Here is a 25,292-nt window from a genome sequence, read left to right on the forward strand (position 1 = left end):
TAACATTAAAAAAAGTCTCAAAAGCCTTTCTTTTCCAGCCCCCCAAAAAACATTAGCATGCAAACGAGTTGGTAAGTGGCCACTAATAACTTTTTTTGCTGAAACATTATTAGTTAATTATATCAGTGATTGCATTCTTAGCCTATCAGACCATGCTTTGATCATCCAGAGACCAAAATGTTTCTTGGAACCCGTCCACAGGGCAACAAACGGAGCCTGTTTTGATTGTTCTTTCTGAAAAGCCTGTTGCCAGCAGCGCTCGTCATCACTGCTGACCACCGAGGCTTGGCACGGGGCCGGCATGAATGGTTGTAGCACATCATGCAGAGTTCTGAGGAGATGAGCCCTCACTTGGCAACTCTCCCTTCTAAAGCCTTCATAAAAAGCAATCATCGCCACATAAATGTGTATTCTTTGACGCACAGAGCTATCCATCACTCTTACCTTTCCAATACTGGAAATTCTGAATATGTGAGAATGCACACATTTAAGTGATAAAAAGCTTGTCATGGGGTTAGAGCACCATTTCTCATACACTGTATTACATTACACATTGCCTTACTGACGACCATCTAAGGCAGCAATTCTCAACCTGTGGGTCGTGACCCCTTTGGGGGGCGAACGACCCTTTCACAGGGGTCGCCTAAGACCATCGGAAAACACATCTATAATTACATATTGTTTTTGTGATTAATCACTATGCTTTAATTATGTTCAATTTGTAACAATGACATTGGGGGTCACCACAACATGAGGAACTGTATTAAAGGGTCACGGCATTAGGAAGGTTGAGAACCACTGACTAAGGAGATGTACATATAAAGTTAAGAAATAGCGACAAAGTTAGCAAAATATTCACCTATCTATTATTTGGTTGATATTAATAATTTAAGATTCTCCCAAACCCTATGTGCATCTTTACATTTGAAAATGTCCAGGGATCATGTGGCATTAAATCTTAATCACCGTTCAGAAAAGTTTGCCCCATGTAGGTCAAGGCTTAGTGAACTACCGTATTTTAAAATTATATATATTTATATATATTTAAAATTATATATATATTGAGTTCAGAGAGGAAGGAAGAGGGAGTGAGAGATAGAAACAACAATAATGAGAGAGAATCATTGATCGACTGGGGATCCAGCCTGAAACCGGGGCATGTGCCCTGACCGGGAATCAAACTGTGACTTCCTGGTTCATAGGTCGACACTCAACCACTGAGCCACACCAGCTGGGCAAGTCTATTAAAGCCACACAAGGTTAGAGTGGAACAGGCATTACACAAGGCAATATGATGGTAATACTAGAGTGAACCTTAAAAATAACTTAAACATGCTTACATTTGAGCCTTGCCAATGTCTATATTACCTCTGAATCAATTAAATACTTGATGACTGTTGATGTTTATTATGCCAAAATTTTTTTTAACTTCACGGTGTTCACTGTGTTATCAATGTATTCATCATTACGTTCATCTAAAAATTTGATGGCAAAAACTATTGTAGATTTTTATCTCTGATATTTTTTCTCTCTCTCGGTGTTCCTACAAACATTCTATTTATGGTAGGGCACTGGCAATTCAGGTTAGAGGTAGTTTGTGATGAGATCCATCTGTCCTTTCCCCCCATCTGAGTCCTTCTGTCATGATTAATTGTTGTTGTTGTTTTAAAGTACCATCTCTTTACTGGTACTTTAAGGAGGCTAGCAATCATTGCCTTTTTTTGAGAGTAATGGTGCTTAAAATATCGCAGGCTTTGTTCTCTGTGGCACTAAATAGGCAATCGCTGCTACTGTGGTTCCAAAGCTTCCAGTAGACCATGAGAGACAGATGGAAGCCACCCTTGCTAACATCAGCGTCTAACAAAATGGAGACAATATCTAAATGGCTAATCAAAGCGTTACATTTTGCATTAAGCACCTCAGGTATTTGCTTCACAGAAAAAAAAATTAAAAACTGAAGAAAAAATACATATCATGTTTACACTGATAAAAACGAGCTGCTAAAGAGTATGAGAAAAAGGCTAATACCACACCAACGTATATCACGTTTGATGGAAAATCAGTTACGAATGTAAATCCACACTTCCTAAAGACCTCTGCCATTGCCTAATTTTGAAAGCATCTCAAGAGAAAGTGAAAGAGGCCAGAGCTAGGATGTCATTTTTTATTAAAAGGAAATGTATTCTAGGAGAGACCAACACAAGAGGTAACCCAGGACACCAAAGGTCTGCTCAGAGGTGTTTCATGATTAACCCCGACGAGGTGACTCCCAAAGGCTCTACCTCAGTTCAAGTGGAAGATTCACTATGTTGTGCTATGACACTCACAAATGGTACTTAGTCATTTATTCAACCAGCATTTATTAAGCACCTTCTATGTATCCAGGCTTAGATATAGAGAAGGGGAAGAAGATGCAAAAGTGGTGAAGGACAGTGTTGGTATTGTTTTTAATTATTAAGGAACTTTAATCGAGTTGGGAAGCTGAGCCATGAAGTCCAGGGCAGCTAAGAAATAGAGACAGCAGCCTCTAGCAATGTGATCTGAGGGACCACAAAGGCTCCCTCTTTTTCAGGACATCCCTTCCCTTGGTCTGAGGTAAAGATGTGGAACATACACACAACACACACACACACACACACACACACACACACACACACACGCACACACGCACACACACACACACTCCCTACAAAGCCCCATGCTAATATATATATATATATATATAAATTTAGGAGGGCTCATACAGTCAGTTATAAAATATCGTTTCAGTCTTGACAAAATGAAAACAAGGTTCTGAGGTCATGAGATATAAGACATGAAACAAAAACATAGTTAAGGAAGGAAACACAAAATGGTCCCAAGTAAGATGCGGACATATCTAAGGGGAATTATGAAACTGATAAAGTGAGTTCAAACTACAGGTCCAGGACATCAGGACATTTCAATGTCGATGTGATAAAGCTGGATATTTACTTATGAAGAATGGAGACCAAGGGAGGTGATTACCAAGAAGAAAGTAGCTGTGACCTGGCACCAGTCTTTGGTTTAGATCAGAAGAGGTAAAGACCAGGATCAGGAGATCCTTGGGGAAGCTATTGGCCACTTCATGAATATAGAAACAAAATACCTACATTAAGTGATGTTATAATAAGAACAAATTAATGTTTTGAATAAATATAAGAAGTTGTAGTAACAGATCAGAGAATGGAGGGGAAGAGGGACAATAACTCCCACACTTTTAATGTTAGGTAACTGGGAACTGATGATGGCATTGAAAGACATAGAGACACGGGAAATGATACCTAACTTAGCCACTGGTGGCAACATGGAGAGACAGTAAAAGCTACTTGAAACACTTTCAGTCATACAATGAACTGGACATTTCTTGTTGCCCTATGACCCAGGACTGGAATTTTGGTGAGATATGGGCAAAAGAAACATGAATCTGCAAGTCACACAGACTTGAAGACTTGAGGGCAAATGACGAAGAAGGACAGAGAGCCAAGAAATTTTCTTGAAATTTTCACAGTTTGGTGGAAAAGAACAGAGATATCTTCACTAAGAAGAAATGGATAATCAGGAAAGTAGAAGGAAAGAGGGAGAGCTTTAGGAAGGATAAAGTAATCAGTGTTATGAAGTGGTGGTCTAACACATTAATTTTTTTCACCCTCAAATGATTATCTAACTGCATACAGAATTCTGACATGGATTTTTCTCTTAGTACTTAAAAAATTATATCCACTGCCTTTGCTTCTGTTTTTACTGTTAAGGAGTCTGGAGTCATTCCAAAGAAATGATCATTCCTTTGTCAGTAATTGGTCTTTTTTCGCTAATCACTTTTAAACTATTCTGCTTAGGTCTCACTGGGAATCATGAAATCCGAGAATACATCTTTTGGCAATTCTAAACATTTTTCAAATATTGTATCTTTCAATATTACATTTCTCACATTGTCTTGATTCTCTTTCTCAAGAGACCCCTAAGTTGTATAAGGGTAGTTGTAAATTAGATATTTTCTTTTCCATCCCAATGTACCTCTCTTTTATATATTCCATCTCTTCATCTCTTCAAGTTATGTAATATGGGTAATTTCCTCAGACATAACTTAGAGTTTATTAAGGCTCACTTCTGTTTTTTTTTAACTTTTCTATTAATATTTCATTTCAATGACTTTTGCTTTTCATTTATTGAAGTTATATTTAATTATTTTTTTCCAATCAACATGTTGGTTTTTTTCTAGCCTCTTATTATTTTCTCATATTTTAGAATCCTTTATGCCCTTACTCACATTATATTTATTTTATAGTCCTTATCTATTCGTTCTGTTATCTGAAAGTCTCAGGGAACCCAATCCTCCTAATTATTGTGTCTGCAGAGTCTCAGACATGGTGAGCTGTTTCCTTACAGGCTTTGTATCCAGGAGTGTGTGTTCATCTTCAGTGAGGGCATCCCTCAGCCTGAGCGAATAGGTGATCCCATCAGAGCAGTTGTTATGTTTGCTTTGTCCAGGAGCCTTAGAGTTATCACTGGACAGGACCAATTTTTTTTTTTGGCAGAATTTTATGATTTTATTAACACAAATACAATGTGTACACAACCTGTCTATTCGTTTTCTTCGCTGCGCAGCCTGGCATTGGGATTGGTGACTCTGATGGCCAGCTGGGCTGCTCTTTCCACAATGGCTTTGCGGTTCTTTGAGGAGATGTTGTGAGCAATCTCAGCACAGTGAGATCTGTTGCACATCAGCAGCACTTCAAGCTCCTTGACGTTATGGACCAGGAACTTCTGAAAGCCACTGGGCAGCATGTGCTATGTTTTCTTGTTGCTCCCATAACCAATGTTGGGCATCAAGATCTGTCCCTTGAATCTTCTACGCACCCTATTGTCAATGCCTCTGGGTTTCTGCCAGTTCCGCTTAATTTTGACATATTGGTAGACTGGAGCCGGATGAACTTCTTGGTCCTCTTTTTGGGTTTCACGAGGGGTCTGAGGGCAGCCATGGTGCTGGGTGGGAGATGGCTGCCACCTCCGTAGGCAGCGCGGAGGAAGAGAGGGGAAGGTGCCACGCGAGGCCTGATGGTGGACAGGCCCAATTTTTATATCAGAGTTTTGACTTGTAGTCTATTAGACCAGGCAGACATTATAAATCAGCATTCAGCAAACCACCTCCTCTTTTGTAAATAAAGTTTACATTTTTTTTTATTAGGCGGAGGTGGGTGGGAAGAGGTCAAAGAACTTGTATGCATATATGTATAAACCATGGACACAGACAGTAGGGTGGTAAAGGCCTGGGGTGGGTAGGGGCAGGCTAGAAGGGGTCAATAGGGAAAAAAATGGGGACATATGTAATACTTTCAACAATAAAGATTTTTAAAAAATTAATTAATTAAAATAAAAAAAGAATTAAAAATTTTTTAAATTAATGATAGCCTTTCTGACAGGTGTGAGGTGGTATCTCATTGTGGTTTTAATTTGCATTTTTCTGATGATTAATGACTTTGAGCATTTTTTCCATATGTCGATTGGCCATCTGTATGTCCTCTTTGGAGAAGTGACTGTTTAGGTCCTTTGCTCTCTTTTTAATTGGATTGTTAAATTTGTTGGGGTAACACTGGTTAATAACATTGTATACATTTTAGTTGTACACTTACTAATATAATGCATCTGTATAGTTAATTGTATGCTCACCACCCAAAATCTAGTCTCCTTCTGCCACCATGTATTTGACCCCATTTACCCTCTTCGCCCTCCCCACCGCCTGTAAATGAAGTTTTATTGAAACACAAACATGCCCATTTGTTTACATATTGTCTACAGCAGCTTTCATTCTTCACTGGCAGAGTTGAATAGCTACAATGGAGACTGTGTGGCCCTTAAAGCTGGTAATATTTACATTTCCTTTAAGGAAAATGGTTCCAAACCCTGGTATAAATTCAAATTCCAAGCCAGAGCAAGAACTGGATAAGGTTACAGATTCTCAGGGGAGACTATTTCCTTCCATTTAGAATCCAAACTGACAAGCTTCTTTGTTGACTCCATGTGCTACAGGGAAGGTGGCTTTTTAAAAATAGTTCATACTTTTACTACAGACAGTTTTTTGAGGGTCCGGAATTCATGCAGATTTATTGACTCTAACTCTGTATTTTGCATGAGCTCACAGCCTAAGGTCTCACACCCTGAGCACATTTAAATCCCAACTCCTAGATGTAGGAAAGCACACATTCCTGCCACACCACATTTTTCCGGGATTGTAGCACCTACAGTTCCTACACTATTTATTTTTGTCTCCTGCAGATATCACTTACAAATCAGCTGTGTATAAATTATTTCTTTTCAGCAATAATAGGTGTTTTATAGCAACAGTTTCTCAACTTATGTACTATGTCACATTTCTGGGAATTGGAAGTTGTGTAAAATGTAACTAGAATTTCGAGGACTGAAAAATTACAAATTTTGCTAAAAAAATGTTAGGATTAAATAAGACTATTTCTGTAGATCAAAAGGTGTAATCCATTTAGGACTGTTGAGAAAGAAGCTGGCAGTGAGGGTAGTAAAGATATGCATAGAGCCACTAATGATTGAGGGCCACATAGCAGAGGAGTCTGATATCAGACTTGCCCCAATCTGGATCTTATCTAAGTGACCCTTATAAAAGTCATTTAACTTCTTATAACCTCCATTTCCTTGTGTTAAAAATGAAGGCAACCCAACTGGTGAGGCTCAGTGGTTGAGCATCAACCTATGAACCAGGAGGTCACAGTTGGATTCCTGGTCAGGGCACATGCCTGGTTGTGGGCTCAATCACCGGGGGTGGGGTTTGAGGGTGGGGCGCATACAGGAGACAGCTGATCGATAATTCTCTCTCATCATTGATGTTTCTATCTCTCTCTCTCTCCCTTCCTCCCTGAAATCAATACAAATATATATGTTTTTAAAATGAAGGCAATAAGATCCAACAAATAGCAAAATCTCAAGACATAATCCTTGCAATGAATATGAATGAATTACAGTGTCATTAGAATGTTACTCTTCAGATTTCCTCCTTCCTGCTTTGAAGGAAGGAAAGAACCATATCCTACATGTGGCATATATAACAGCAAGTATTTCTAGCTGAGTTTAGCCATTGTCATTGTTTCCATGGCATCTACCTTACGCTGAGAAGAGCAGCAAAACACGTAAAGATGCTATAAAAGATTTATAGTCACTTGTTCCTTATGATCTTCATGACTCTCAGGGTTATGAGGGAAGGAGTTATCACAAATAAAACTTGAAGCAGTTGTCAACAGTTTCCCTTGAGAAACTATTTAGTAATTTTCAATTGTTGAATCACTGGTCTCATTTTTAACCATATCTCCACAAGTGCCTTAGAAGGTTATCAGATTGCTATAAATAATCTGTCAGAGTATACTCACGTGGTAGACATTAAGAAGGAAAAGCTAGCTGGAAAACATTGTGTGAGGAGAAGGAGATATTCAGATTTGGGAAAAGATAGGACGTTGTTTCTAATTGTTGGGGCTGGGAGACGTGGTGGAGCCTAGAAATGGCAACATAATTGGAGGAAGAGGGAGAGGAGAGAGGAGAACAACTGTCATATAAATAATCCAGTTCACTGTTATTCTGGTCATACAAGTGGTGTTCAACTGCTGTGGAGGCCTTGCCTGCATCTTGTTTACTCAGATGTGGCATTTTTCCCCTCTAGTGAAAGCAATGACTTATTTCTCCAATAAATTATTCACATTACCTTTGTTTTCATGCAATCTTTTCTCATATGATATTTTTAACCTATCCAAAGGAACTCACAGAAGATAACACAAATCAACTTCCCAGTGAGTTCTCTATATCTTCCAGTGTTTTGATCAGTCAAAAGTTTCCTTTCTTAAAATCTCTGACTTATTTTCAATTAGAACCTACCTGATTGTAATGAATATAGGAGTACAAGTCCCCTTTGGTTATATATTTTAAATGACTCCTAAACACATAATTATCATGGTATAATTTCACTTCCAACCATGCCAAAAGAAAGAGGAAAGCAATATAGTGCTTGAATACTTCCAGTCTCTAAAAGACAAACACCCTCCATTCTTATGAAGCTTATGTACTTTAGAGAAAAATAGCTTTAAAAAATTGACTGAAGAAATAAACACATCAAAAATCTCAGTTTTCTTTACTATGAAAAGACGTTCTCCTTCATGGTAGGAAACAGGTTATGATGAACTGGTCTAGAAATATCCAGGTCATTTACTTTGAAGTTAGACAGTAGATTCCACCCAGCCCCTCCCTCTCCAAAACAGGTGCTGCAACTGGGCCTCTAGTCATTGTGAAATGCGCAATATCAGCTATCAGTTTGCTATGGACTGAATGTTTGTGTCCCCTCCCCCCTCAAATTTATACATTGAAACCTACTTCCCAATGTGGGGGTATTTGGAGGTGGGGCATTTGGGAGGTGATTATATGATGAAGTTGGAGCCTTCATGAATGAAATTAGTGCCCATACAAAAGAGACCCCAGAGAGATCCCTGGCCCCTTCCATCATGTGAGGACAACCCGAGAAGATGCCCTCTAGGAACCAGGAAGTGGACTCCTCACCAGACCCTGAATCTGCCAATGCCTTGGTCTTGGATTCCCCAGGCTCCAGAGAAATAAATGTCTGCTGTTTATAAGCCACATGACCTATGCTATTTTGTTATGGTACTCTGAAAAGACTAAGGCAGAGGCCTAAAAGGAAATCCTTTTAGAGAGTAATGAGCTAGGCACCTTTGCTCAGGGCCCTTCCATAATAAAAATGCAAATGCTCAGAGCTATGGATTAATGAGCATTTTAGTACAGAGGTAGCCTTAAAGTGTATGTGGCTAGGTATAACGTGAAACACTCTAAAGTCCCATAACCAAATTCATCTCCCTAGGAATGTAAAATTTTCTTTGCAAATAACTGCATGCATTATTAATGCAAGGTATAGAACCAAATAGAAAACTCAATGTTGTGTCACATTAATGTAATTTGAGAGCTAAGCAATATATATGAAGAAATTAACATGAATGCCAACAATGTTTTTTTAACAGTCCTGCCAGCCTCATTTTTGAGTAAGATAAAAGAAAACAATATTTATTATTCATCTGTATTTCTTTCAAATAACAAACAATGAAGAATTCCAAGAAGCTCACTGGCATCAGCAGTATGATTTTCCTTAGTAATTTCTAGCCTACTTGACTTGTATTTTGCAAATTAAAATAGAAGATGTAAGGGAGGGATTTCTTTTCAATACTAAAATGATCATTGAGCGAGAATAGCAGCGAGGCTACTAATAGATTGCTTTAACTTCCCTACAAGTTGTTTTGTTTTTGCTTTTTCAGAAAGACTTTGCAGACAATTCATTTGAAATGTTTCAAAGTTCCCCGGATACGTTTTTCTGGTTCCGCGTGATCCTTGGCCTTGCTAAGATTTGGAGAATGCAGACCATGGCACACCAGGCATCAGGCACTCTGCTCTAACCACTGCTCAACCGATTTTGTTGGTTCAAAAACATTCATTGTTCATCGCGCTCTTCATTATTTATACATCGACTCTTATTAATACATTTCAAATATTAAAGTTAACACTCTTACAGCTATCTTTTCACATTATCCCTGCAAGTATGTACATAAATTAACCAATGAAAATGAAAGCTTAAGGAATGAACTTCAATGAAAAAAGACAAGGAAAATACCACTGTCTTCAAGACCAGTTTCTTTATTTTGGGGACACAAAGAAGCTAAATAACCCACTGAGTCAGTCTGGCTTTCAGTACGTGCTGCAAGCCTCCTATTTTTGCTCAGTGTCTTCCCTTTTGTTGATCTTGAAAACAAAAGCACTGAAACTATGCTTTGCCAAGCCACCCTAACATCTTATTCTGCAATTATCTTTGTGGGGTTGAGTCATAAGTAGATACACTTAAATCAAATGGTAATGCCTTCATACATTTTTATCGACTTGTTTTGGGTACAGAGCATTTAAAAGCGCAATCAGTGTGAATGAACTAGAGAGAAATGGACCCGTAGCAAGAGCAATTTTCAAGACCAGTCCAGACAGTCAGTTGAGACATCACGCTGTACACAGTAAAAGTAAAAGGGTGGTGGAATGGTGGGAAGACCTGGGTTTGAGACTCAGACACCAGACCTGGGTTTGAGTCTCACTTAATCTTTCTGAGTGTCTATTTCCTTGCCTGAAAAAGAGGGATAGTGAAGTCTTTTATATATGGGTAAACCCCTTATCCTATCAAAATGATGAGCATGGAATAGGTATTTTAAGTAGTGGCTTATTAATAAGGGAAAATATTAGACAAATTAAATTAATTTAATGTGGCAAAAGTTAACTATTTTAGTTTCAAATCCATGGAACCCATGCTTTCTAGGCCATCGTAGACTGGCCGGGGACAACCAAGTCATAACTCGATCGTTTCAAATATAATAAAAAGCAGCCTCTGGTTTTCAGTTCCTTGCAGTGGAATCACCGAGCCTCTGGAAGGATCTCTGGGTGGTCCCGTCTCCTCTTGGCGGCCAGTGAGGTTCTGCCGTGGTCCAGCTCTCTCCACACACACCTGGCCTGCACCTGGCACTCATTCCTGCAGATGTGTGCTGTGTCTCCCACCCTCACTCCAGTTCTCTGCCACTGACGCCTCTGTACCACCATTATTTCCAGCTGCTGATGTTGGCAACCTCACTCAACTCTGCCCGGCCCCGTGGCATCAGTGAGAAGACATTTGCAGTTCTTCCAGAAGCTGCCCTCCGTTTCCACAATGCTGCTTCTGTGTGAGCTATAGAATGCTCATTTCTCTTACAAGCCCATCATTTGAGTCAAAGGATTCATGAAGGACCCTGGATCGCATCTCTCCCAGCTCCTCACCAGCAAGTGTCCCCGGATACCACCCAGGGCAGCAGTGTCCCCAGGCTCAGGGTGAGGCAGGTGTCTGTGTTGGGGAAGTAGTGAGGCCTCAGGGTGTCAGGCCTGAAGGTTCTGAGAGCTCAGGGAGACACACACAGGCCCGGGGCTAGCTTCCACAGAACCGGAGTGAGGGTGGGAGACTCAGCTCTGAGGGCACGAGGAGTGGTGAGGTTCGCCCAGCAGAGACCCAAGTTCAGGGTCCTGGCTTTTTCCTAATGTTTTCTGGTTGTATTCCTTTCCCCACCACTTCTCTAGCACAGTCAGTGTATTTGGATATACACTAGATACGACTCTATGAAAGGGCCTTGGGAGTGGTTTGGAATGTCGTGGGGAGAGGTGATGCTGTTGGTTTGCTTTGCACAGGGCTGAATCCCAGGGTGATGGCAGGCCCACCTCTCCGCACTTCCAGAGACCCTCCGATGTTTACCAGGTGGCGGCTCCTTCTAGATACAACTATTCAGAAAATGAGCCCCCCCTTTTTTTTTATCGTTAAATGATCTTCAATTGCAACGTTTTCCTTTGTAGTGCTTAACTAGCTGGGCATTCCACCCCACCACTGCTGATGTCATCTATGATGTCGTGAGGGTGGAGGCCATCAACATTGCAGCCCACAGACTGGGCAGTCCCAGCATCGCTTTAATGCTTCCAGGGAGTTCTCCAGCTGAAGGTCGGTGCTGCATCTGCCGGGCAAGGCTGACAAGCTCATCAAGAGTGATATTCCCACTGTGCTTCATGTTTCGTTTCGTTTTGTTTTGCTTTGCTTCTTTCTGTCTTTTGGCGATCCTTTGAGGGCTTTGGTGATCGGGCAGAGGCAGAAGGCACTGCCTCCAGCTGGGCCTGTCTGTTCTGAAGGGTCAGTTTCACTGTAATCCTCGGACCCTTCCAGTCACCGGTTGCTTTAGCAACGTCATCACCAGCCTTTTTGGGAGACAGGCCCAGGGGGCCGATCTTGGGGGCCAGGAAAGATGTGGCACCCACTTCCCCACCAGTCGCCTTCAGGTATAGGACTTCGAGGCAGTTGGTTTCGGATGAACCTGGATTCTGGACGACCGAAGAAAATTGCACCTAAGCCTCTTCTGAGCTGAAAGCCGAAAAAGCCTGAAGATGCTTTATCTTCCTATTCTACACCACCTCCGCCCACTATCCCCCCTTAAACCATCATTACTCTCAGGTCTCTTCCAATGTCTGGGAGAATGAGATTCCTTCCTATTAGCCCCCAGGTCTGATTGTTGGGCTTCGGGTTCCAGCTCCTCTGAGAGTGGACTTCACCTGCCGGGCTCTGGTCCCCTGACACTACTGGAGGCCCAGCTGCGCTCCAGCTCTGACGTGGGCAGCAAAGACGAAGATCCCCACGGGAATCAGTGTGAGTCTCTGTGTGGGACTGACCGGGAAGCAGTGCCCTACTCCCCCCATATGGCCTCTGAGTTGGCGTCCTTTTTCCTCCCATCCTGGTCATTGGACTCCTCACTAGAGTTCCCCCTCCCGAGTTCACTCCCTTCTCTGGCCTGGCTGGTAAAATTAGAAATCTGTCTTGGTCCCTCTCATGGCAACTTCAGAACATAGGTGATTCCTCCCGGATATTAACTTGGCCCACCCAGAGCTGGTGGGTGCCCTGAGCTCAACAGTCAGGTCTGGCGGGAGTCTGCACAGCCCACCTATGGCAGGATTCACTGTGCTGTGGCTGGGCACCGGGGGGCCCCTGTGCCTCCCCTCGCATCTGCACTGGCCTCGGCATGACTGGAGAACACTCCCACTCGTGCTCTCGGTGCTTTCTCTCACCCCAAAGAATCCCTGAGGTCAGCTGCTAGCGCCAGGCACACAGCATACCCTCAGGGGGAAGAACCCACCACGTCTGCCCCCTGCCTATCTCTTGGAAGCCAGTCCACTATGTGCCCTTATTTAACCCGTGATGGCCTCCCCTCCCTGCTCAGACATTGCCCACCCCCCAATGTTTGTTCACAAAACTCATCTGCATTTTAAAATCAGCTCTTACCCTATGTTAAAAATATTTGACCCTAAATTTTATTATTCTTAAATTCACATTCATGTTTTAGGATGTAGACCAGGAAAACTTGTTTTCTGGGGTCTGTGACAAAGAATAATTTCAACCAACCCTAGCCAGTTTGGCTCAGTGGATAGAGCAATCAGCCTACGGACTGAAGGCTCCCAGGTTCGATTCCTGTCAACGGCACATACCTTAGTTGCAGGCTCCTCCCCGGACCCTGGATGGGACACATGCAGGAGGCAATCAATCCGTGTGTTTCTCTCACATCGATATTTCTCTCTGTCTTTCCCTCTCTCTTCCACTCCTTCTAAAATCAATGAAAAAAATACCCTTGGGTGAGGATAAAAAAAATAAAAGAATAGACTCAACCGCCAGCCATTTACAGAACTTTAAAGCGTAGGGAAATGAGAATCTGTATTGTATTTGAGACTCGTGTGTGTCTACTGGCAGTTCTCTCCAAGTCATGCCTTTGTCTTTTCTCTCTTTGTCCTTCATCTTACTGAGCTGTCTGTCCTCTGATATATGTCTCCATCCACGCTATCCATTTTAGAACATAGACTCTCACAGATTAGGTCTATGTTCAAGATGTATTATTCTGGAAAGTACCTAACACAATGACATCTGCACTTAGATTTTTTTTTTTAACTATTGTATTTTCATCATAATGATTATCCTATAATTAAAGTGGGAAGGCAAATTAAAGGCATTATAGTCATTTGTGGACCAATATGGTACTTTATATAAAACTGTAAAGGTAATGGGTGTGAAAGTACCTTGTAAAGTATTGTTCGTTATTATTTCAGTTATTCTTATATTATTACATTTTTATAATGTGCCAGTTAAGAAAGGTATATTTCCCTTCATACTGTAATTATGTTTTTAACCAGATAGAAAGCACTCTTAGCCATGCTTCCATTATTTCCTTTACAGCTATTTATTTTCTTTATTCTGTAATAGCTGTGAATGTCTAGGATGATAGTCATAGAATTGTGCCCCTAAAAGAGACTTTAACATTCTTGTACATCTCTTTGCCTTTAGGCAGAGCTGCCCTTAATAAACCTATTCAGACAGATGAAGGCATCTGCAACTGAAAAAAATAAAGGGGATGTTTTCCTGATTACAGATACAAAGCGTACATTTTAAAAAAGAAGTTCTATGTGTTCCCTGCAGTCAATACCAAGCATTTCTAGTTTGATAAAACAAACAACTGTATTTCCTTTGCTAGTACTTAGAGTAAAAAGCATCGATTGTGGTTTGATATTACTGCTCTTGGTAATGGGCTTCCTGTCCCCTTTCACCCTCATTGCCTCTGTCTACAACCATGACATTTAGAAAATAATACCCTTAGAAAATGGTCAAAACAAGAGGACCAGAATTTTAAAGAAAAAAAGGTGCAAGTCAATACAATAACCATTTTTTTAATATTTTTCTCCTATAGTTACTAATACATATACAGATTTTTTAAAAAAAAAACTATAATCACATATTCAATTTTTTTTTTCATGTAACATTACATTATAAATTTTCCATAGTCTGACCTGGTGCTGATATCTTCTATTTTAATAAATGTACAATATTTTATTAAGGGAATACAGCAATTTTTGTTTATTTTCTATTATTATATAATGAGAAAATAAACACGTTGGGTTACACAGGTTTCCAAATTTCCAAAAAGTAACATTTGTAGGACTTGGTCTCTAATTCTAAATTACTTTTCCCAATGATTCTCCCAACTCCTTCATCACCAGCCTCGCACGAGTGCTCTGGCGCCAAATGTTTCAGTGACTTTAATTTGCACTAAGTTTGGAATCAGAGCCTTTAATGCAATTCATCCTTTGAAAACCAAACAAAGAGCGGGGGAAATCACCTCAGCCGCTGCACACATCAGGTTACTTTAAACATTCGATGAACTTCTGGTTATTAGAGAATGATCTAGAATCTTCTACTAGATTATTAAATAGATCAGATACATTAAAAGGGCAGTCAGGAAATGAGCACTGCCCCTTGCCTGCTGACTGCCCCATCAGCACCCCTTGCTCTGAGGCCCTTTCATACACGTAGGAATTGAGCGTATTGGAGAAGATTCTCTTTTCTGACCTGGCTGTATTTCTCCCCTCCTGAAAGCGTCTTCAGTGGCTCCTACCGTCCATAAGGAAGTCCCAAACCCTGAGTCCTGGCTCTGAGGCCATGGAAAGGGCAAAGGACAGCAGTAACTGAGCACTGGCCGCAGGCTCAGAAGGCCCGGGTTCAAGTCCCAGCGTGTGCTGATATTTCACCCTCCAGTTTGCTTACGTGCACAGTGAGGACAGTATCCATCTCACCAGGCTGTGTGGATGATCAGGTGAGAATCCATTAGGAAGCGTCCAGAAGGAAGGATCTCCTGAAGTGACTGCCTTCCTTTCATTCCTCTTCAACCTGGGCTCTGCCTCTTTACCCCGCCGCCATGGGTTCCCCACACCCACTGTTGCTTTTCTGTTTCTCTACCTCCGCTCATTCTATTCTCTCCATCAAATGCTTGTCCTTCACGTCTCCAAAATCCGACCTAAGACCCAAGTAGGAAGCCTTTCTGGAATGAAATGGACTCTTCCCCCTGGGCCACTGCCTCCCTTGGAGCATCCATCATACTTGGCTGCATGTGAGCACTGTACATGGCGCCTCGCTTGTCTTTTGGAAATGGAGCTCGTTTCTCAATGTCCTTTGTATCCCAAGCACAATGCCTGGTACAAAGTAAGCACCTGCTTATTGTTGGTTTTGTTTGATCCCATCCTCTTAGATGCCACCCTTTTCCCCCTGCTCTCCCTTCCCTGACTTTATTCATTGTGTCCCATAGGCAGGGAAATTCCACGTTGAGCCCGTCCACCGTGAACAATAGAGATGGAAGGCTGTGAACTTCCCCTAACCTCCAAACAGGCACACCAGCATCCCCATAAGTATATGAAATGACAGTCCCGAGAAAGGGAGAGAAAAATAAACCCCAGCCTGTGGAAGAAGCAGCTTTCGCATGTCTACATCTGTCTGTTTTGGGAGGTAGGCCAAAATCAGGGGTCCAAGACTTTTCCAATTCGATTGCATTCCATTTATTATTTATATAGCACATATTGCTGTAGTCTCTAAGCACTTTAAAATGAAATACACATACCTCTGGGAGCGAACAAGGAAATGAGGAATGGGGAAGGGGGGAGGTGTCGGAACACTGGTTATCACTGTGAGCCTGGGGAAGCCTAAGCTGAAACAAGCCGCTCCTCCTCTGTCTGACACAGGTACGCGTAACGTATTGTTCAATGTCAGGGGCATAAATTTACAATGGGAGTTGGAAGCCAACCTTTGCAAAAAAAAAAAAAAAGAAAGAAAGAAAGAAAAAAAAAGAAAAAAAGCTTCCTTTATTCTTTGCTTGAAAAATGCAGTCCTGGGGGGCGGGGGTTGGGGGAGGTTAGGACTCCCCCCACCCTCCAATACACACACACACACACACACACACACACACACACACACTCCTCTACTATCCACCTGGAAATTCAGAACCCGATCAGAACATAATTGCTATCCACACTCACCATATAAATATCACGCTTCAAGATTTTTTTTCCATTCTTTGTGGCAGCAGACACCACAAACGCTAAAGCTTCTGGATGCTGTGTTTCACTCACATGGTTTGGTTTCCTACATCATTTGGAAATTCTCAAAAAGGAGGAGAAAAGGAGGGAGTCAGGTAGGGTGGTCGGAGCATGAGAGAGCACCCCACGTCCTGTCATTTGTCCCAAAGGCCACACCACCCATACACATACAGTAGGGGGTCAAGCTTGCTTACCTTCCAACAGAATGCTGCCCGTCTTTCCCGAGCATGTGCCCTTCATTAGGAGGTCTAAGGCACCCTCAGGACCTCTCCTAAAGTAGAAAAGCACCCAAATGCCTTGACCCTAGACCTCAATGTTTTTGATGCCTTTCAATGTGGTCTCAGGCAAACTCACACTGTCTGGGGGAGGCACTCTGATAGGCAGGGTTGCTTGTGGAAGCCTTGGGCCAGGGGAATAAGTAAGCTACACGGAGATGCCTTAGCCTGGTGCTCAATACCGTCTTCAAAGATTAAAAATGCCAATTCCAATGGGAGCAGAGTGCAGGCTGTAGAGGTTATTACGTTTTGAAGCATGTTCCACGTGAATGGAGAGGGCAGGGTTGGAGGGGCTAGGGAATAAGACCCTGACAGACATCAGTCCCTACAGCAAGGAGGCCGGAAGGGCTCCATGATTCAGTAGCTCAGCTGGACGGCAGAGGCAGGCAGGCAGGCGTCCTCTCTCCTCTACAAACAAGGCTTTCAAACCTTCAGTCTCCCGTGGTTTTCCATCACGTGTCAAATGTTCTTCTGTAGCTGCCCGCCCTCCAGGAAAGAATGTGGGACCCAGCAGCTTCCTGTGAGCAGGCAGGGGGGACAGGAGGGAGCCTGCGTCTGTGTTCTGGCTTGGAGAGAGGTGTTAGCACAAGAGGTGACAGGGAGAGTGTGAGTGTGCTGTGGGGGAAGAGGGCACAGGGGCGGCCAGATGGGCTTGTAAGAACACGGGCCCAGGATCCGGTTTCTCGGAATAGTTAGGAGTCAGGGCTGTGTGTCCTGCATCCATGTCACTGGGGGGAGGGATGAGCACGGAGGGAAGATTATTATTATAGGAATTTTACAGACAGAGTTGAGCTGGAATGATGATAAACTGGAATAGGAACTGCTAAAGTATAGATTCATTTCTAATTGAAGAGGAGGAGGAAAGGAAGGAAGGAAGGAAGGAAGGAAGGAAGGAAGGAAGGAAGGAAGGAAGGAAGGAAGGGAGGAAGGAAGGGAGGAAGGAAGGGAGGGAGGGAGGGAGGGAGGGAGGGAGGGAGGGAGGGAGGGAGGGAAAGAAAACCTCTGTGGCTTGTCCTGTGTCACCCAAGGCTTCAGTCTGCTGCGAGTGGGCCCCAGGAATGGGAGCACCGTGCTCCATATCTCCCCGGAATGGCTTAAACGGTGGGGAGTGAAGAGGAACTCAGAAACAGAAGACACCCTGGACTTTCAGGAACCCCACTAGGTCCTTGGAGGCAACCTGAAGCAGGAAGATGTGGGCTAGGGGAACCCCAGGATGTGAGGTGCTGGGTCCTGCAGGACCCCTGACTGGCCTTGGCCCTCTTCGCGTTCTCCCAGGTGCCGGTATGCATGCCTAAATCGCTACATTACACCCACACCTATTTGTATTTTAAAAGATTTCCCAGCGTGGATAACACAACCCAAAGGAATGATCAACAAAAACGTGCAACAGAGTGGGTACTAAGTGCTTTCAGTTAAATCGTTTTTTAAAGAAAAATACTCTTACAATTTTATTACATTTATTGGGGTGACATTGGTTAATAAAATTAGATAGGTTTCAGGTGTACTATTTTGTAATACATCATCTGTATTCTGTATTGTGTGTTCGCCACACCAAGTCAAGTCTCCTTCCATCATCATTTATACCACCTTTTACCCTCTTCTACCTCCTCCCACACCCCTCTCTCTCTGGTAATCACCATATGTTGTCTGTGTCTATAAGATGGTTTTGTTGTTATTGTTTATTTGTTTGTTTGTTGCTTAATCCCTTCACCTTTTACACCCTATCCCTCAACCTCCTCCCCTCTAACAGCCGTCAGTCTGTTTTCTGTATCTATGAGTCTGCTTACATTTTGTTTGCTTGTTTATTTAGTTCATTAGATTCCACATAGAAGCGAAATCATATGGTATTTGTGTTTCTCTGACCGCTTATTTCACTCAGCATAACGCTCTCCAGGTCCATCCAGGCTTGATTCCCATGACGACCCAGTGAGGGCAGAGAGCAGCATCCCCTCCCCATCTGCAGAAGGGAAGAGCAAGGCTCACCTCTAAACGGTAACGAAGTGAGTGGAGGCGCTTTCTAAATCCAGCACTTTTCACCACTTTCAGTCTGTTTTACCTGCACAACGGGGCAGCCTCAGCCTGTGACATCTGGGTAGATAAATCTGTTATTGCGTGCAAGAGGGGTGTGTGTGTGTGTGTGTGTGTGTGTGTGTGTGTGTGTGTGTGTTTCAGGGTCTCCTTAAACCATGGGGGGCAGGAAGCTCTGCTCAGCTCTAGCCAACTGCTGCCATGCAGGAAGGTGAGGCCAGGTCTTCCAGCTTTTCGAGTAGCTGGACGTTCACATTTGTACACGAAGTCTGCTGTTTGAATATCGGGGCATTTGGAAAGGAAAAGCAACCCAAACAGTGTGCACACTAAACCACTGGCCACCACTGTGAGACTTCAGCCTGCAGTCTGTCTGCGTACCTGGCTTCTCCCAGGGTTATTCACAGAGAAAGTACAAAGGAGTTGCCGATCATGGCTGCACCCCCTTCCTCATCCTCTCTCCCCATGAGACTCACCTGATCGGAATATCTGCCCCTGGAGTCCTCATCTCCTTTGTCTATCTCCCTTCATCCGCGTCACTTTCACTTTTCTTTGGGGACTTTGGAAATTAAATGCAGGCAAGGGAAACTTGTTTTGTTTGTTTGTTTGTTTGTTTGTTTAGCATCCTAGACTGGGATGAGCTAGATAGGAGACAGCTGGGGGGCACGGGGGTTGGAAAGGGGGAGAACAGGAAGGATTTGGAAGCACCGGGCACAGGCACTGCTCATGAAGGAGAGGAAAGAATGGAGCCGATGGCACTCATAGTACGTATTCCTCAGTAATGAAATAGAGAGTAATCGGCCACTAAGCCACGGCGACAAGCATGCCGTCGTGTACTGTACGGCGGCACACAGCTGGATACACAGCTCTCCTGACAAACCCAAGCCGTTTTACTGTCCTGAGCAATGACAGCAAGGCAACTGTGTCTGCTATCATGGAAACAAATCCATGGCGGAAGGAGAGTGACGGAATACAAGAAAAATACTCTATTTTCATTGTTCTAAGTAGATGTTACATCTCGTGGCGGATAGGATTTCGTAAATGAGCAGCAGGAGATTTGGGGAATAACCGTAGTGTAAATGCTCTCATTTGGCAATGAAAGTGCTTTCGGCTGTTATGCGTTAGTAATTCAGGCAGCAGTATTTCTTAGCTCCTATTGTGCACAAAGTAGCAGGGATGGTTGGGGGGCGGGGTGGGGAGACAGGGAGAGGAGGGATGTTGCATTTTCTTTTGAGCAGCTTACAGTCTAGTGCTGTTAGATTTGCAAGAAGAATGAAGCTCCCCCACAAAGCCTATATCAAATCGTAAACTGTTTTAAGCAATTAAAAAATATCTTAGACACTTCTTCCAGAAAACATGTCCCTTTGTATTCATCTGAACATAATTCAAACCACATTTACTAAAACCCTCTGTTACCCTGTTGTATGGCCACTTTTTTTTATGTTTCTGTAAGAAAATGCTCTTTGCATCTTTAAGATTTTAAGCAATAAAACAGTGTTTATATTTATCTAATCTTATGGCTCTCTGAGGCTGGAGGATTCAATTACTGTAGACAGTGATCCTTCCTCCTAACTCACACTCCCTTTCCCCCATCCCCCTTTTAATATAATACTCACACTGCCATGTATTTCATACATATTTATTAAAAATACTAGCACTTCCCTCCCACAATCAATTCAGCAGGCCAACACCAAAGTTAGGTAGTCACACCTGTCTTCCCACTTGTCAAGCCTGCTGGGTTATCCGTACACACACACACACACACACAGTCAAAAAATAAGGCAGAACAATGGTAATACTAGCCAGTAAGAAGAATGAGATCCAGATGCTCTCAGAATAAGAGAGGTTTGATCCATCCCACATTGACTTCACTTTCACTGCTTCCCCAACTGGGTCAGGAAAAAAGCAGTACGGGGCCAGAGAATTGTGCTGACACTGAGGAGTGTCTTTTAGCAAGATGCAATTTTAAAAATAATGTCCAAGTTACTTGATGTGTTATCAAAAGATCACCTTAGATCACCCTGGCCAGGTGGCTCAGTTGGTTGAAGCACCAGCCTGTATACCAAAAGGTTCCAGGGTTCAATTCCTGGCCTGGTGTGTACCTGTGCAACTAATTGATGTTTCTCTCTCTGTCTCTCTCCCTCTCTTTCCCTTCCTCTCTCTTTCCCTTCCTCTCTCTAAACATATCCTCAGGGGGAAAGAAAATCACCTTATATTTATTAAAAATTTTTAATTCTAAGACTCAAAGGTAGCCTTTACCTCAATGCCCATTTCCTACCAAGACTTCTCCACTAACTGATTTACTTTTATCTCTTCTGTGACTGCTAACCATCAGTGATGTAATGCAGTCTATATTTGGGATATCCATGGAAGTAGAACCTTATTTTTCAGACACAAATTTTGTGTGGCTTTTAAATAAGTTTTAAGTAGATCCTGACCTCATAGAAAAAAAAATGACTAATACTCCCAAAAGAATCATAAAAAATCAGAACACTCTAAAGAATACCTTCAAAAAAAGTTGACTAAAAGTCTTACCTTGGGATTAAACAAGTGACTGTGTTTAAAATCTCTTGGTTGGCATCCCATCCTTTCATTAGTCTCTGAGTATCTTGATATCATCTATGCATTTCAATCTTCTTTCTGACATTCTCTCAATAATTTTCAAAGCTACTCAATGTGCTGCTTTCAGAAAATCAATAAAGATGACTTAGACTTCTGTGCAGTGAAAAAAAAACAAAAGCTTAATTGGCCTAGCTGTGCCTTCTTATTTATTTAAATTAAAAGAAATAAGCTAATCTGTACTGAAGGCAGAATCCACCCAGGTGTGACCAATTGGTGTTACTTTATTTTTCTTGACAGTGATTTTGCAGAAATCCCTATCTTTTGTTGTTGTTGTAAATTTACAATAATCAGAAAGCTCTTTTATTTTCTTTCTGTGAAAATTAGTGATTGGTAATTTCTAAGTATAATGCACATACCTGACATTCAACAGTTTGACATCTGTATTTTAAATAATTCAAATCACAGATTTCAACCTAAAAGCTTATGCTTTATATTCAGACATTAAATAATTTCAAACTCTTTATCATGCGGTCAATTGTTTCACTTTTCAAAAACAATTATTAATGATCACTGCAAACAAATGTCTTTGGCCATATCTTCAAAAACAAACAGATAATGCATTTTCATTCCAGGGTCCTGCCGCACGGTGACTGTGGGGCAAACATTGCGGCTGTTACCCCCGCCCCCAGCCTTTCTCCTCCGTGGCCCCGTGACTGTGACTCTTGCCTGCGTGGCTCGGGGCCAACAGAAATGCCCATGGAAAGGCCAGCCCCTTCTGAACAGAGGGCCGACGGCCTTTGTGAAAGATGAGAAGACAAAGCCTAATACAGTGAAACGTCTTTGGAACATTTTCCAGGGAACTGAACATTTTGAGTGTTGGACGTGGGAACATGCTCCGCACAATGACGCGTTTCACTGCACGGGCCTTGCCCGACATTCCAGCGCACCCCGCACGCCGGGCTCAGAAGCTGGCCGAGCCAGGGGAGGGCTGGTCACAGGCTCAGGGGGGCTGGCCTCCCGCCCCGTGTGGCTGCACAAAAGGGTGGATGACTTCCGTCTGAAACAGAGGCCAGGTCTGTTCTCAACTCCCCTGCTCCGGAGGAGGGATGAGAACGAATACCCGAGGGTTACTTGAGCTAGTTCAGGTGGCGTAGATAAGGGCAAACAGCGCCTTTGTGTGCTACCAAACCCACTTTCAGAGCGAACTGTGGCGAGGGTAAGCAGGCCACACTGCGTGTCACCTCTAACTGCTGGGAGTAGGAGCTGGTTTACTTTCTTTCCTCCTTGTGCTTCGCTCTGCTAGATGCGATTCTATGATGTGCTATCATATCATGGTTCTCGTGTTTGAAACCCGCTCTTATGCATATTAATATATTTTAGAACGTTGGAAACCTGAGGACAACATCACCGAACACCAGGGAGCAGGATAGGCCATGCTGTGCTTTGACAATGTCAACACCGAGTTCCAGCCTCGTGGCTTTCTTGTTGTTTTTGTTTTTTGCTGTTTTCCCCCTGGAGAGCTTGTTTGGTGGATGCAAGAAATTGTACTCACTGGTGTTTTTGTTTTTTAAAATATATATTTATTGATTTCAGAGAGAAAGGGAGAGGGAGAGAGAGATGGAAACATCAATGATGAGAGAGAATCATTGGTCGGCTGCCTCCTGCACACCCCCTACTGGGGATCGAGCCCGCAACCTGGGCATGTGCCCTAAAGGGGAGTTGAAGTCAACACTCAACCACTGAACGACTCTGACCCCGCTGGTGTGTCTTTTCTTTTTTATCCAATTACCTAGGAGTATTTTGATATTCAGATTACCAAGAATCTGTTGTAATGTGGCTTTGGGACACAACAGATCAAGATAGAGGCTAATGAAGACTGGGGTTTCTTAGGAATGGATGATAAGTTTTAGCTGATTAAACAATGTAATTAATTAAGTCACGGGACAAGGCAGGAATGAGATGACATCTTTTGAATTTAAAATTGTTTAAATTTTGCCCTGAAAATCAGAGGGAATTTTAAAAATACACAATTAGCCCTAGCTGGTTTGGCTCAGTGGATAGAGCGTCAGCCTGTGGACTGAAGGGTCCTGGGTTCGATTCCAGTCAAGGGCACATGCCGAGTGCGGGCTCCATTCCCAGTAGGGGGCATGCAGGAAGCAGCTGATCAGTGATTCTCATTATTGATGCTTCAATCATCTCTCTCTCCCTCTCTGAAATCAATAAAAACTATTAAAAATAAATAAAAATAAAAAACACAATTAAGACAAGTATTGTTTAAATAGAGGAGTAAATGGTTTCAGACATTTTAAAAGGTATGCATGTATATATGTACATTTGGGGTTTTTCCTTTCCTGTTAGGATTAAGTAGCTTTTAGACTAAATTTATTTAGGAGTTGATTATTTGTTTTGTCCATAACTACCAAATTTTTGTAGCTCTTTTAAAAATTACTTTAGCACAAAGAATAGATATTTTAGAAAAAGATGAATAATATTTTAACGGTTTTTAATGCTTGGTTACAGAATACCAGTGGCCTAACAAAACTAATAGAATCATGGGCATAAAAAGTGGGATGCTCTAAAAGGACTCAGGATACAGGAATGGCAGAATGAGATGACGAAATATCAAAGTCAGGGTAATTTCCAACTCTATTCACCACCCTACCCCACCTCTTCTGGGTCAGTCTTCCAGCAATTGAGGGAGGGTGCCAGAGTCAGTTTTGATGTTTCAGAGGCTGCAGCAGCTCTATAACAAGCAAACGTTCAATAGTCAAGATTCTTGCTCTTAAAATACCCCCCCAGCCACACGTCCACCGAGGATTTCTCATTGGTAGAGAGCCTCTAAATAACCCCAGTGACCCCTTCCCGCTGGTATTCATGCCCCTGTATAATGCCCTCCCCTTCCATGTGGGCTGGGTAAGGTGACTGGTCGTTTTCTAGCAAACAGAGTTCGACAGGGGCAATGGATGCCGCTTACCTGATTAGGTTACAGAATGGCTATGGCTTTTGTCCTGGGCGCTTTCTCTCACTTGCTGAATCTAAAGAAAGCGAGCTAGCCACGTAGCGAGCTGCTGTTTGCTGTGAGAGGCACACACCACAGCCCAGTAGCCCTCAAGAACCAAATCCTACCAGCAGCTGTGTGAGTGAGCCCAGAATCAGACCCTCCACCACTGAGTTTTCACCCAAGACCTGAGCTCCCACCAACACATGGACAGAAACCTCCTAAGAGACCTGGAGCCAGAGGCACCGAGCAAGCAGCACCCAGATTCCTGACCCACAGAAACTAGGAGATAATCCTTTATTCTTTTAAGCCACTAAGTTTTGGGCTACTTTGTGATACAGCCACAGATGAACTAACGCACCGTTTTTATCCACTTCCATCCTTCTGAGCTCTTCAGTCCACATCACTTCCTCCTTTCTGCCCTGTCTCTCTCATGGCCATTCCCACATTCCTTTTCCTTTCTCTTTTCTTGTGGAACGATTTAAAACTATCTGTTTTATAGGCTCCTTTAGACCATGCCCCAGGGCTTCTCCTTCTTCACCTTAAATGACCAAAAAACAATTAAGTTTTCAACCAAAGAGAAACTGCAGTGCTGGCTGCTATAAGAGCAATGTTCAGCTTCTATAAAGGAACTGTGAGTCATCCAAAATAAGGAATGTAGCTATGATTTCATCAACTTAAAAATACTCCAGCTTTCATACATTTTTATAAAGTTGAGATTACACACCCCAGTGATTAAACAATCACGGCCCTCATTACTTAAACTTTTTATAGTAATAAAACATTATTTTCAAATATTTTCGTTATTTTTGGCCTACTATTGGATTTGGACTGTGGCTACATGTAGGTGTGAGATATCAGTACCTGAGATCCTTAGGCTTTTCAGCCTCTAGGCC

The 25,292-nt window shown here is 42.6% G+C and overlaps 1 pseudogene; it reads right to left on the minus strand.

The window, feature by feature from the left end:
* Positions 1 to 4,577: 4,577 nt before the first annotated feature.
* Positions 4,578 to 5,035, minus strand: LOC118658696 (annotated as a pseudogene).
* Positions 5,036 to 25,292: the final 20,257 nt, after the last annotated feature.

Source organism: Myotis myotis, unplaced genomic scaffold (assembly GCF_014108235.1).
Source record: "Myotis myotis isolate mMyoMyo1 unplaced genomic scaffold, mMyoMyo1.p scaffold_m19_p_6, whole genome shotgun sequence".
NCBI lineage: Eukaryota > Metazoa > Chordata > Mammalia > Chiroptera > Vespertilionidae > Myotis > Myotis myotis.